The sequence below is a fragment of the Heterocephalus glaber genome, unplaced genomic scaffold (genome assembly GCF_053883595.1).
Source record: "Heterocephalus glaber isolate CG9 unplaced genomic scaffold, H.glaber_assembly_v1.0 deba00000122, whole genome shotgun sequence".
Lineage (NCBI taxonomy): Eukaryota > Metazoa > Chordata > Mammalia > Rodentia > Bathyergidae > Heterocephalus > Heterocephalus glaber.
The window spans coordinates 48,064,725-48,079,162 of record NW_028258138.1 but is presented as its reverse complement, the minus strand read 5'-3'; the positions used below and the strand labels follow the sequence as shown (position 1 = coordinate 48,079,162).

Sequence of the window (14,438 nt, the reverse complement as noted above, 5' to 3'; positions counted from 1 at the left end):
ACCTCCTGGCCAGAGCCTTGGTGGGGCTGCATGTCTCTGGCTGCACCCCTCAGCTCATCAGCCTGAGGAGGCCAGGCTGTTGGGTCATGACTGTCCAAGGAATGATAATCACATGAGAGTACTTATTGGTACAGATGTCATTCTGGTCATCAGAGAAAGTCTGTCTAAAAGAAAAATGTCCATTTGACCACCTCCATTTCTTTATCAAATGGCTTGATGGATTCCCTTTGCTCTGATTCATACCAAAGCAATCCTTCTCAACCAAAACAAGAAAGAATTCTGCATGAATTAGTCCCAGAATGCCATTTTTACAACACCAGGAGGTGAAGAAAACCCCATAAACAGCAATAACAGAGACTTGGAGAACATCACTGATGTAAGTTCCAATGGGGACTTCCCTGAAGTCAAGCTGGTGAACCTGCTGAAGGAATAGCTGATGCAGTACAAGCTGAGGGTGGACTCACTCCTCCTGTATGAGAACCAGGCCTGGAAGCAGTCAATGCTCCAGCCACAGCATGCATCTGATACCCTCTCCCAACTCATTGCCAAAGAGACTTTCTGATACATGATTCTAGGCACAGTCAGGGTGGGGCACCTGACCAAAACATACAATGACATCGATATGGTTACAGAGAGGTATCATGACCTGGAGCTAGCTGTTTGAATTGGACAAGCACTCTTAAAGTGAAATCATGTCTTATCTTAGCAGAATGAAGCCCTGGAGGAGCAGCTGGGGCAAGCCTTTAATGAAGTTAATTGGCTGCAGCATGAGCTGTCCAAGACAGATGAGTTACTTTGAATCATCTCCATTGCTTCTGAAGAGAGTGAAACTGATTTCAGCTGTTCTACATCTCTTTGGTTCAATGAGTCCTTTAGCTTATCTCAGGGTTTACTGCAGTTGGTTATGCTGCAAGAAAGGCTCAAGGAAATGGAAGAAGAGAAAATGGCCCTTTGGTCCAAAGCTTGTCATATCAAGACAGAAACTTTTACCTATGAAGATAAAGAACAACAGCTTGTCAATGACTGTGTTAAAGAACTCCATGAAACAAATACTCAGATGTCCAGAATGAGTGAAGAATTGTCATGGAATAGTGATGAACTGGTTCCATACTAAGAAGAGATCTCCTCTCTGTTATCTCAGATTGTAGGTCTTGGGCACAAATTTAAAGAACATGTAATTGGGGAGGAAGAGCTAAGACTTCACCTGCAAGCTTTCAAAGATGTTCAGCATCAGCTGATGATGGAACTGCATGAATTACAAGACAAGAACATAAAGTGTCTGTGAATGTTTCATGTATTGCAAGAAGAAATAAAGGAACTTCATAGTAGATCTGGCTCTGCTGCTCATCTCTTCTTCTCCCAGTCCTGTGGACCTTTTACTGGGGAATCTTTGGCACCTGAGATTGAGGGAACCATGCATAAAAAGTTGATTTTGGTTGAGGAATCTTCTTTCTTTAAACAAAAAGCCTGACAGAAACAGGTATTTGATACTGTCAAGGTTGCCAGTGACACACAGGACTGTTCTGTTCCTCTTCCAGCTCTGCTACACATCCCAGGGTCCAACCATTCAAGTGTTATCATGACAACAAAACCTTGTGAATCTGTTGTATAACAGACAGAGGACAGACCACTGATGTACCAGGGGAGCAACTCAAAGGAGGTTCCAGATGACTCTCAGCCCATGAGCCAACCAGAGCCCTCTGGAGAAAGTGATTTGGCTGTAGCACTGCATCATCTTAGCCTGCATTGGCAGAACTACTTCAGTGAGAAGCAGTTCTCTGCTGAAGAGTGGGAACTGAAGATCCAGGTTCTGGTTGACCAGAAAGAAGGGGTTAGTGGCTCTGACACCCCCATGGAAAGCCTTGCCTCCCTGTGCACCAACCAGTTGGAGATCAGCAGTCCCAGTTGCATTGGAGGATTTATGCCAGAAAAATTACAAATTGTCAAGCCCCTTGAAGGCTTCCACATTTAGAATCACAAACTCTACACCACTGGCAGCAGCTTGCTCAACCAAATTTGGGGACCATTCTTGACACACAACCAGGTGTCATTACTAAAGGCTTTCTCCAGTTGTCCAAGGATACTACCATCTATCACATCTCATATTTAGAGGAGGATGGAGGAAGGAATCAATTTTCAGGTTCAGCATCCTCTTCAGGTAGAGCAGAAACCTGAGGTATACAAGCCAGTAGTCAGGATCTTCCTGCCACATATCAGTTCAGCAGATGGACCTGTTACAGCTGCAACCTCAAACCCAGGGAAGTGCCTGTCATGCACAAACTCAATGTGCACCTTTACCACCTACAGGATATTACATCCCTCTGATGTCATTCAGGTTACCCCAAACTCTGTGTTCCCTTCATTGTCCTATGGAAGCAGTGGGAGCAGCTCATCAAGCACAGCTATGAACTCCCCAGCCTTGTCCTACCAGTTCAGCATTGGTGAGTCCATCACCAACTGAGGAGACTCTACAGTAACCTTCAGTAGCACTGTGAGCTTGACCAAACTCCTACAAGAACAGGGAATCTCTGCTAAAGTGTACCACAACCCAGTTTTCTAGAAGCTCCCCCTACCACTCCCCACACCCACTGCCAAATTCCCCATCTCACTCACCATTGGCCTCTCCTGTGTCCTTTGAGCCCCAAGTGCATCTCTAAAACTTTTTTTGGCTTTTCAACCAGCTGAGACATACCTCCAGGAAATGTATGGTTTTTTACCTTCCTGGAATGCTCCTGATATGGGGCAGCTGAGGATGAGCCTGGTGGACAGGCTGAAGAGGCTAGGCACACCCAGAGTGGTCAAGATCCTTGAAATGTAGGAGGATGAGAAAAGCCAATAGACAGACATTGGTTTTCAGAAAGAAAACTCTGCTGTGTATTTAAATTCAGGTAGCAATTTATTGGGTGGGCTGAGGAGAAATCAGAGTCTTCCAGTCATGATGAGGAGCTTTGCTGTCTTGGTTTGCACAACCACCCAGAGAGTGGACATCCTGAAGGAGGACTGAGGCTCAGTGTTAACCAACCTGTTGTACAGGGTGGCACAGGGAGGACAAATGTGCACTGACTTGTGCAGTGTGGTCTGACTAGAGAGAAAGGGAGTGTTGCAGAAGGTTGTGGATGTGGAGAGAGGGATGTAGAGGATTGGGAGCAAATTTGGGATGAGGTCCTCAAGGATGAAGTCTGGTAAAGTGAAAATGTAAATGGATGGTCTGGGAGTGTCTGCAGACAGGAAATCAAAATGTTTAATACCCTCCTTCAGTTGAGCTTTCTTGTCTTGAAAATAAAAACTGAGTAGAGAATAAATTCTAAAATATTGAAACCCACCAGAAATATCATCCCTTCTGGTGAGTTGAGCAGGAGGCTTGCCTAGGACAGGAGGAGGACTGAGCAGCTGGGCTACTGCTAGCAGAAGCTGCTCTACAGGCAGGTAAAGCAGACTGGGTCTGTCAAAGTGGCAGGCAGTGGTGAGACCTGTGCCCCCTGCTGATGTCAGATTAAACCATGAATCCAGCTTGTGTGTATGCACAGCACTAGCAAGATGAGGGATTTTATGTATTTCATTAGATCCAAGTACAGACTTCTCCTTTCTATTCTCAGATCTTTGAGCTACTGGGGGTCCAAATACCATCTAATATCATCTCCTTTATATTTATGATTACCAAAAGTTCATGTTTTAAATTTATATATTTTTTTGGTATGGGGGATTGAACTCGGGTCCTTGTGCTTGTGCAGCAGGTGGTGATTAAATTTGTATTTTTATACAGCATCAAAAAAACATGGATAAGGGTTAGGAGAGATTTACTTTAAAAAGGAAAATATGAGTCATTGAGAATCAAGGAACTTTGTTTTTTTTTAAGAGTATGAAAAATTTATTGGAAGAAAGAAAGCTTCTGCCTAAGAAAGACAGAAGAGGGACCAGAAAGTGGGTTGCCCACTCACTCCACTTTTCAAAGATGTTTTATACAGCAAAGCCATGTGGTGAGGCAGGTACAAAGTGGACAAAACTATAAGACCCAATGGAAATTTACAAAGTGGGCATGAGGTGGGACAAAACCATGACCAACCAATAAGATTACAAGTACAGTCATTCAGGTAATATTGACTAAATGGGGGTCAAATGGAGAAGCAAGTCATGTAGCAAACTTACAAGGATTTTCATTAAGAATGGGGGTCAGGGATATTTCCTGGAGAGGCTGGGTTAAGACCTTGGCACCCCACCTAGGTGTCTTCCATGTTGGCTCCTTGAGGGGTGGACCTGTCTAACTGCCTACAAGATAGCTAATTAATTTACCTATCTGCAATATTCACCCCTCTGAAGAAGTACCCCTAACTGCTGTGAGGGGGCAAAGGGTGAAGAACATTCGGGCTACTTCCAGCTGAAGAGGGTCATAGTTGTCATCAGCAGTTAGAGTTATTCTACAGAGGGTCTATCTAAAGGCCCTCAATAGGTGTCAGTCATTGTCATCTTGGTAGCCATATAGCTTTGAGTCTGGAGGAGACAAAGCCAAAGAAACAGTTAATACATGGACCAAATTATAAGGTCAGCAGTATTTCTATGAATATAGTTATCAAGGGTTTCCACTGGGAGGAACTAGTAATAGCCTCCCACAAAGAGGATAAGGAGAAGGTCCAGGGGACTTCAGAATGCCAACATAGAAGTCCTATTCTATAGTTTAGCAGTTATAAGCTGTTTACAAGTCAATCTGGTTGATCCCAGTAAAAGAAGTCTAGCACATTTGTCATTGGTTCCAGTTGTATGACTGCTTGGAGTTTGGCAGCCTCTAGGCAAGAATAAACAAAACTTTTAAGAAATTAGAGCATGTATAATCTAAGCATAAGCACACTAGAATGAGAGGGCAGGTTGGGGAGAAAGTCATGCTTAGAAATTGAAATAGTGATTGTAACCTGCTGGCTCTTATAATAGAGTCTACCATAGTTTTTTCCTAATGATCCATAACTGTGGTCAGCTACTGGTGTAGCTAGAAACTTTCAGAATGGATCAGTGACTGGAGCACCTTTTTATATCTAGCTTTATTACTATGGCATTATTTTATACCTCTTCTGGTTATTCTTTTCTGCTGAGTGTTTAAGATCAAGTTAAAGTGAGACCTGTGTCAATCAGTATGAACCTCTTACTATCTATCAAGGTCAGTTAAGTCTCCTCAGGCATTACTTTGGAACCATGCATAGAGCCTTTCAGCTTCTCTGTCAGTGTCAGCCATCAGGATAGGTCACGGCCTTGCTTGACCATGTTGCTTTCAGTAAAATTGTGGGAGACTTTTCCCTCTTTGTGACCTTCCTTTGGCACACAGTACATTTGTTCTCTGGTGCCCAGAAATCTCCCTGCTCAGGAGGTTGAGTGACTTACCAAAGATGTAGGATCCTATAGGAAGGGTTCCTTTGTGTCCTGGATCTTTGTTGACCTTGAGAGGCCAGGGCCAAAATATTGGCTGTCCTCATAGCCCAGTTACGTTTCTAGTTTTGGTCTCCAAACTTTAGTTGTTGAACACCCAGAAGAGATCAGTGACATAAGTATTTCAGTAGAAGCAGTGAGCTTAACTATTATAATTTCATCTGGACATTAAGCAGTTTTGAAATATATTTTATCAACCATGGTTGTTTTAGTAGTTGAATCCCTGTAGAATGTTAACAGACAGCAGTTACACATTATAAAGAAAAATTTAAAATCAAGAGCCACAGGTAGCATTTTAGCATGACAATCATGATGAAATCTTCTTTGTAACACTTACATGTCCATCTTAGTATGGATAGTCTTTCAGTCAAACACCTCCATCTGATCACAAGGCATTAAATGACATAAAGAAAACTCTTATTTGTTATTCTTTAATAGAATGCCATCTAAAAAGAACGTACATATTTGTCTTTAAATGTACCTTGGGAGTTCATAATGTTTAGCTTCTAATTTTAGTGTGTGACATTGTTTCAACTGTTTGGGAACTGAACATCCAAGTGTGGTAACACATATACCATACATTACGTAAGTTTTTAAGAAAACAATTATATGACTGGTTTTCTCATGCTGGCTTGACATGTACCTCTTATCACAAGTAGCTGGAGTGCAAGAGAAAGGCAGATACCTGAGTCAAAAAAGATCATTACCATAAACAATATCCTAGAAATCTTGTACACTCAGAACTTTGTTTTTATAATATTTCTTCTAGGTAATACAGTGGCCAAGGAATGCAAACATAATTGTCTTTCAGATTTCCTTAGAGGCTGGAAGGGTTAAACCAGAAGTGCAATCTGTAGCAATTGGATTATGTCATATATTTATAGATTTAATGATTTTGTAAGGAAAATTGGTTGCAACATTTTCCAAAGTGCATTATGCATATTTTTAATGATGATGATATGTGCTTGCACAATCATTCTCAGGCACATTAAATTATTATCAACTGAAGTAAAACTCAGGTGCTGCTTTGAAAAAAAAATCATTCTGTTATCTCTAAAACATAAAACTGGGGAATTTTTTTCTCCCAACAGTATATCATGTATCTGGATAAACTATTAAGTCTTTCCTTAAACAAAACTGGACACGTTTCCTACATTGATGAGGAATTTGGGTGAAAGTATAAAGAGGCCACAGTCAGGAATACATAAACACAGTGTATCAAGGTCAAATGACAGTTCAAAGAATACTTTATCTTGCTCAAGTTTTGCTGTTATTTTGTTTGTCTATAGCATTATATTTGAATTATTGCTTCATTGATTCATTAGTCTCCTGTTCTCAAAGTTTTGATTTTATTTAATGAAATGCCCCCCACACAAACATGTTATCAGAGTTACATGTTTCATTTTACACCACTGAAAATCAGATACAGAGGAGGAAATTTGTGTAAAATCAGAATTATCCTATCTCTTAAAAAGGTGCATATTATGGATCAAATTTGCATCCCTCAACTAGAGATATTTATTCTCAGAATGTTAGAAACAACAACAACAACAACAACAACAGAATAAAGGAGGCTGACTCAGTGAGGGGAATCCAAGTCTTAATATCTTTTTCTCTGTTTATCCTGGCTTTTTCTATCCTTACATGTGTATACCTCAAAAGAAAGACTTACTATACAGTCTCAAAAATTCCTGATGTCTCTAAGAGAAGAGACCATGATGTGCTTTCCAGAAAAATTTTCTAAGGTTTTTTGGTGCTTTTACTTCAAATGCTTAGCAAATTCTGTATATTGTGTGGGTGTGCTGGTGGCCTGGCTGTCATCTTCTCCATCAGTTGAAGTCACACAGTTTAATTCACAATTCAACAAAAAGTTAATTTCATACAAATTAGAATGTAATCCCAATACCACTGGGAATCCAGAATGAAGAGAAACTCCTTCCTTCTAAGATTTCATGATATCCTGTCACCAAACCAAGTAAAATTTAGAAGTAGAGAGTTACATGATGAAGAGAAGATACCTTCCCTACCATTACCCTATATCTTCTGACATATCCTGTAACTTTATAAGCTAGAATTGTAAAGTTAATGTTAGAGATGTCTTAATTTCTTTCTAGGCATTTCTATAAGTAATTGAAATTTCATGTACTTTTCTATTCATGTAAGTTTTTTAAAAAGTACTGCAAAAACCAAAGCTACACATAACTAATATTGAAAGAACCCATTTTAATAGTAAAATATTTTGGTTGAGAGTGGTTTCAGATATCATTTTCTCTAAAACTTCTTTTGACTTGAAGAAAAAGCAACAGGCCTAATGAGATGTTACAATTTCCTCAAGGTCATCCTCCCTTAGTTTACTTTCTACACTTAAACTCAGTTCTTTTGAGATTTAGAAGAATGTTCTCCCTTTTAGAATGTGATGAAGTTTAGAATAGTGAAATAATAATTTGGTATGATAGGCAATTGTTAAAAATAATGTTGATTCCTAAGTTTGAAATAATATAATTTTCTTGAGAGAATTTGTGTATAAATAAAGTTGGTAAAGTTAGAAATACTGTTTGTAAGGCACATTGGCAGACGCTAGAGAGAGGTTCCGGGTCACAGGGCACCTGTCCCATCCAGCTCGCACCCACAGCAGTGATCCAGTGAGCCTCACGTTCATCTGCAAGACCCCACCCCCCAACCTACCCCTGCTCCTCTGGCATCTTGGCTATACCGCCACCTGCCTCCACACTACAAAGACAGAGGGGACACCAGATCACCAAACCACCATACAGGGTAAGTTGGAGGGATCATCACCTCCCATTGGAACCTGGACTATCTTTAAGGGAAGGGAAGCTGGAACCTGCAGTAGAGCCTTGCAGAGTTCAACCCTACAGGAGGACAGGGAGCTTAACTTGGGACATGCAGCCAGAAATCTGCCTGAATCTCACAGGTCTGCGAGTGGCTTTCTGAGACTCGTTGACTTATATCTGCACACTGCTGCCCACATTGTCTATTGTGACAGGAGAGACATACCCTGAAGGAGGCACTTCATTTTCATTTTTAGTTTTTATTTCCAAAATTAGTATTATGGGTTTGGGTTTTTTCTCTAATTTTTAATTTTTTTTCCTACTCTGCAAATTTTTGTTTTTCTCTTCTCTTTTTCTTCTTCTTTTTTTCTCTTTCTGTTTGCTCACTCTCACAATCACTGTCTTGCTGTCCCACATTGCTCTTCATCTCCATTTTTGTTCCTGTTCTGGCCCTAATTTGAGTATCTTCTTTTTCTTTTCTTCTCTTTTTCTTTCTCTCACCCTTGTCCTCTGGCCTCAATGTTAACCTTCTCTTATCCTTCTACCTATCTATCCTTTCCTCCCCAGCTTCTTTTAACTCCCCATCCCAAAGGGTAAAGTTGCTATATTGAAGAGTTTATTCACTATAAACATATGTTGGGTTGGTTCTCGATTTTGATTTAATTCACACAGTTAAAGGTGATAGAATAATAACTACCACAAAATATCATTTTCTAAGATGTATTTGATGCTATGGTGTTGCCGATTGTATCACGTGGGGTAAGGTGTTATTGATCTAGTCAGTGGTCCTTCCTGGTATAATGAAAATGAGCCTCAGAGTCATTAGAGACTCAAAACCTAAGGACCAGCTATATCTGGAAGACACATCTGAGAAGCAATCATTCCATAAGGGTTCTAGTTACAAGCAACAAAGTTACTTACAATAAGCAATTTCAAAGTATCAACCCAGGAATTAAACCAAGGACAGTACCAAAGATGAAAATGAGAAGACATTTAAGCAAGGCACAAACTCAGACTTCTACCCCACCAAGGGTAAACACTGGGGGAAACGAGGTGTAAAAGTTCAATAATCAACTACCTGGACACCCTGAAATGATCGGGAAGTAAAAAAACAGATGAAAGAGGCTCTAGAAAATTTCAAAGCAGAAATAATCTCCCAGATAACTACAGAGATGGTGAGCAGAGTGAAAGACATGATTAGAGGATCTAGAACAGAAACAGATACAAAAATAGATGAGCTCAGAAACATGCTGGAAGCCATGAATGCCCAGCATAAGAAATAAATGGAAACCATGAAACAGATTCAAACAGGAGATTAAAAACTCCATTGAAAGCATGTAGAGAAGATTAAGGGAATCTGAAAATGGAATATCAGGTATAGAAGAGAGGATTGTGGTTAAGGACCATGAAAACAGAGATCTCTTAAAAATAGTAAGGGACCATGACAAATCAATCCAGCAGCTGCTAGATGATGCAAAGAAGAATAACATAAGACTGATAGGAGTCCACAAAAAAAAGGAGAAAGTACAATTGACATAAAAAAACTATTCACAAAAGTAATAGTGGAAAACTTCCCGGACAGAGGTAGAGAATTGGACACACAGATAAGTGAGGCATATAGAACTCCAACAAGCCATGATCAAAAAAAATCTACAACTAGACATATAATAGTCAAGTTCCCAGAAAACCAACAGGAAAAAAAATCCTACAAGCAGTTAGAGAAAAGAAACAAATCACCAGCAAAGGAAAGCCCATTAGAAAAACAGTTTACTTCTCAACACAAACCCTCAAGTAAAGGAGAACCTGGAGTGAAGTATTTCAAGTCTTAAAAAAAAAATAACTTCCAACCTAGACTGTTGTATCCTGCAAAATTTTTTTTCAAAATTGATGGGGAAATTAGATACTTCCATGACAAAGAACACCTGAGAAATTTCATGAACACCAAACCTGCACTACAAGCAAATTTAAACAATATCCCAGAAAAAGACAATGAAGGTCACAACTCCATGAGGCCCAACAGAGGGAAGCAATGAGGCAAGGGAAGACAATAAAGGGAAAGGGGGAAAAATAAATAAAAGAGCCAACAAAAGTAAAACATCATGACAATGATGAATCAATATCTATCAATTACAACCATCAATGTTAAGGGCCTCAATTCACCAAACAAAAGAAATAGACTGTCAGAATGGATTAAGAAGCAAAATCCAGCAATATGCTGTATACAAGAAACACACCTAACTCAAAAAGAAATTCATAGACTGGAAGTAAAAGGATAGAAAACAGTTCTCCATGCCACAGGAACCCCCCCAAAAAGCAGGGGTAGCAATCTTATTTGCAGACAAACTAGATTTCAAACCAAAACTAATTAAGAGAGACAAAGATGGTCACTATATCCTTGTGATGAGAACAATCCAAGAGGAAGGGATGACAATCATAAATATATATGCACCAAATATGAATGCCTCAAATATACAAAACAAATATTAATGGACATGAAAAACCAATTAAGCACTAATACAACTGTAGTGGGGAACTTCAATACCCCACTATCACAGATAGATCATCTAGACAAAAAATTAACAAAAAATTCTAGAACTGAACCAAGCTATTGAACAAATGGACTTAATAGATGTTTACAGAGTGTTCCACCCCACAAAATCAGAATACACATTCTTTTCGGCTGCACATGGGTCATTCTTCAAAATGGACCACATGCTAGCTCATAGGACATGTCTAAGTAAATGTACAAGAATTGAAGTTACTCCCCTGTATATTGTCAGACCATGGTGCAATAAAACTGGAGATCAATAACATAGGAAACTGAAAACCCCCCACAAACACACGGAAACTGAATAACACCCTCTTGAACAACAAATGGGTCACAGAGGAAAATAAAAAAACAAATTATACAGTTTCTCCAAGTAAATGATAATGCCAAGACAACATACAGGAATCTATGGGACACAATGAAAGCCGTTCTACAAGGGAAATTCATAGCAGTGAATGCCTATATTAAGAAAACAGAGAGAACTCAGTTAAATAACCTAATGCAGAACCTCAAGCTCCTAGAACAAGAAGAGCATAAGATATACAAAGCTCATACAAGAGAGGAAATTATAAAGATTAGAGTAGAAATCAATGCAGTGGAGAGTAAGAGAATGATTCAAAAATCAATGAATCAAAGAGTTGGTTTTTTGAAAGAATAAATAAAATCAATAAACCTTTAGCTAACCTTATCAAAAAAAGGAAAGAAAAGGCTCAAATCCATGCAATTAAGAATGAAAAAAAGTGAAGACACGACAGGTCCAACAGAAATCCAGAAGATCATCAATACCTACTTTGAGAACCTGTACTCTAATAAAATGGAAAACAGAAGAAACGGACAGATTCCTAGATACATACAAATTGCCAAAGTTAAATGAAGAAGATATAGAAATTCTAAACATCCCAATAACAATGAGTGAAATTGAAAATGTAATAAAAAATTTACCACCAACAAAAAAAGCCCAGGGCCTGATGGCTTCACTGCTGAATTCTACATGACATTTAAAGAAGAACAATCTCCATTACTCTTTAAACTCATCAAGGAAATTGAAAGGGAAGCAAGGCTTCCAAATTCATTCCTGGAAGCAAGTGTTACATTGATTCCAAAACTAGGGAAAGACCCAAACAAAAAAGAGGCCAATCTCCCTAATGAACATGGATGCAAAAGTCCTCAACAAGATACCAGCAAACAAAATACAGAGGGTCATCAAGAAGATCATTCACCCTGACCAAGTCAGATTTATCCCAGGGATACAAGGATGGTTCAACATACATAAATCAATAAATGTAATACACTATATTAACAGAGTAAAGGACAAAAACCATATGATCATCTCATTAGATGCAGAAAAGGCATTTGACAAAATCCATCACCCATTCATTATAAAAACCCTAAAAAAAATTGGAATAGAAGGTCTTTATCTCAATCTGATTAAGGCTATCTATGAAAAACCAATAGCCAACATACTAAATGGTCAAAAACTGAAAGCTTTCATGCTAAAATCAGGAACAATATAAGGATGCCCACTATCACCACTCCTGTTCCATATAGATCTGGAAACATTAGCCACAGTAATTAGAAAAGAGAAAGAAATAAAAGGAATAAAGATAGGAAAGGAAAAAGTGAAACTGTCATTATTTGCTAACAATATGATACTTTACATAGAAGACCCAAAAAACTTGGCCAAAAGACTTCTAGACTTAATTGACAAATTCAGTCGAGTAGCTGGATACAAGGTCAACACTCAAAAACCAATAGCCTTCTTGTACACAAATAACAGACTCACTGAGAGAAATTCAGGAAATAATTCCTTGTACAATTGTAGAGAAAAATGAAACATCTAGGAATCAATCTAACAAAGCAAGCAAAAGACCTCTATGCTGAAAACTACAGCACTCTGAAAAAAGAGATCTAGGAGGATATAAGAAAATGGAAAGACATCCCTTGTTCCTGGGTAGGAAGAAACAATAGTGAAAATGGCCATACTTCCAAAACTACTATATAGATTCAATGCAATCCCAATTGAAATTCCAACAATATACTTCACAGAACTAGAGAAAACAATCCAAAAATTCATTTGGAACCAGAAGAGACCTAGAGTAGCAAAAGCAATTCTAGGCAACAGAGACATGGCTGGGGGTTTCACAATCCCCAACTTGAAGCTATACTACAAAGCTACTGTGATGAAAACAGCATGGTACTGGCAAAAGAACAGACCCAAGGATCAGTGGAATAGATTAGACGATGCAGAAACAACTCCAGACATACTCAGCCACCTCATCTTTGACAAAGGAGCCAACCACCCTCATTGGAGGAAAGATGGCCTATTTAATAAATGGTGTTGGAAAAACTGGATTTCTACCTGCCAAAGTTTAAAACTAGGCCCATACCTATCGCCATGCACTAAACTAAGATTGAAGTGGATTAAAGATCTAAATATTAAGAAAGAAACACTAAACTTGCTGGAAGATAAATTAGGCAGAACTCTTGAAGACATTAGCATAGGAAAAGACTTTATGAACAAAACCTCAGTAGCATAGGAACTAGCACAAAGAATCAATAACTGGGATCTCATCTTATTAAAAAGCTTCTGCACGGCAAAAGAAACCATCAACAGAGCTAAAAGACAACCTACAATGTGGGGAAAAATTTTGGCAGCTGTACCTAAGACAGAAGACTACTATCTAGAATATATAAAGAACTGAAAAAAATGAGACCCCCCCCAAATTCAAAGACCCAATTCAAAAATGGGCATCTGAAATGAACAGACATTTCTCAGTACAACAAGTAAAAGCAGCAAATAAATATATGAAAAAATGTTCAACGTCACTGGTCATTGGAGAGATGCAGATGAAAACAACACTAAGATTTCACCTCACCCCAGTAAGAATGGCTGCTATCAAGAAATCAACCAATAACAAATGCTGGCAGGGGTGTGGGGAGAAAGGAACCCTTCTCCCTTGCTGGTGGGAGTGCAGGCTGGTGCAACCACTGTGGAAATCAGTATGGAGAAACCTCAAATACTAAGACCAGAGGTCCCATTTGACCCAGCTATTCCCCTGCTGGGTATCATTCCAAAAGAATTAAAAGAATCATACCATAGTGATATATGTGCACCCATGTTTATAGCGGCACAGCTTATAACAGCTAAAGCTTGGAAACAGCCCAAGTGCCCATCAACTGGAAACTGGATAAAGAAGATTTTTTTTTTTATAAAATGGGGCACTCCTCAGCCATAAAGAACAAGAAACGAGGGTCATTCATAGCTAAATGGATACATATTGAGGCCATACTCAAGTAAAATAAATAGGACACACGTGTAAATTCTGAATAGTTTCTCTAGTATGAGAAACTGAGAGTGTAAATAAGAGTTAAAATGATTAAAATGAATAATTGGTAATTTGAAATAGGAAGAAAAGTCCGAAGAGATGAGATGGGAAGGGGAAAGGAAAGGAGGGAAAGGAAAAATTATGAGAAAAGAAAAAAAATGGAAATGAAGCCTATGTAAATAGGGAAGGGTGGAGGGGGTGAAGGGCACACAGGTAATGGGGTAAAAATTAAGAACCAAGAACATCATGTACTGGTACAAGCACCTAATGAGAAATCTAAACATATTGTATACCTAAAATGTAATAATAAAAGAACTTAAGAATTTAAAAAGAAATACTGTCTGTATGCAGCCAAGTGCTATC

The 14,438-nt window shown here is 38.9% G+C and overlaps 1 pseudogene; it reads left to right on the top strand.

Annotated features, from left to right (window-relative positions):
• The first annotated feature begins 283 nt into the window (after positions 1-283).
• On the top strand, positions 284-3,004 carry LOC101708831 (trafficking kinesin-binding protein 2 pseudogene; annotated as a pseudogene).
• Positions 3,005-14,438: the final 11,434 nt, after the last annotated feature.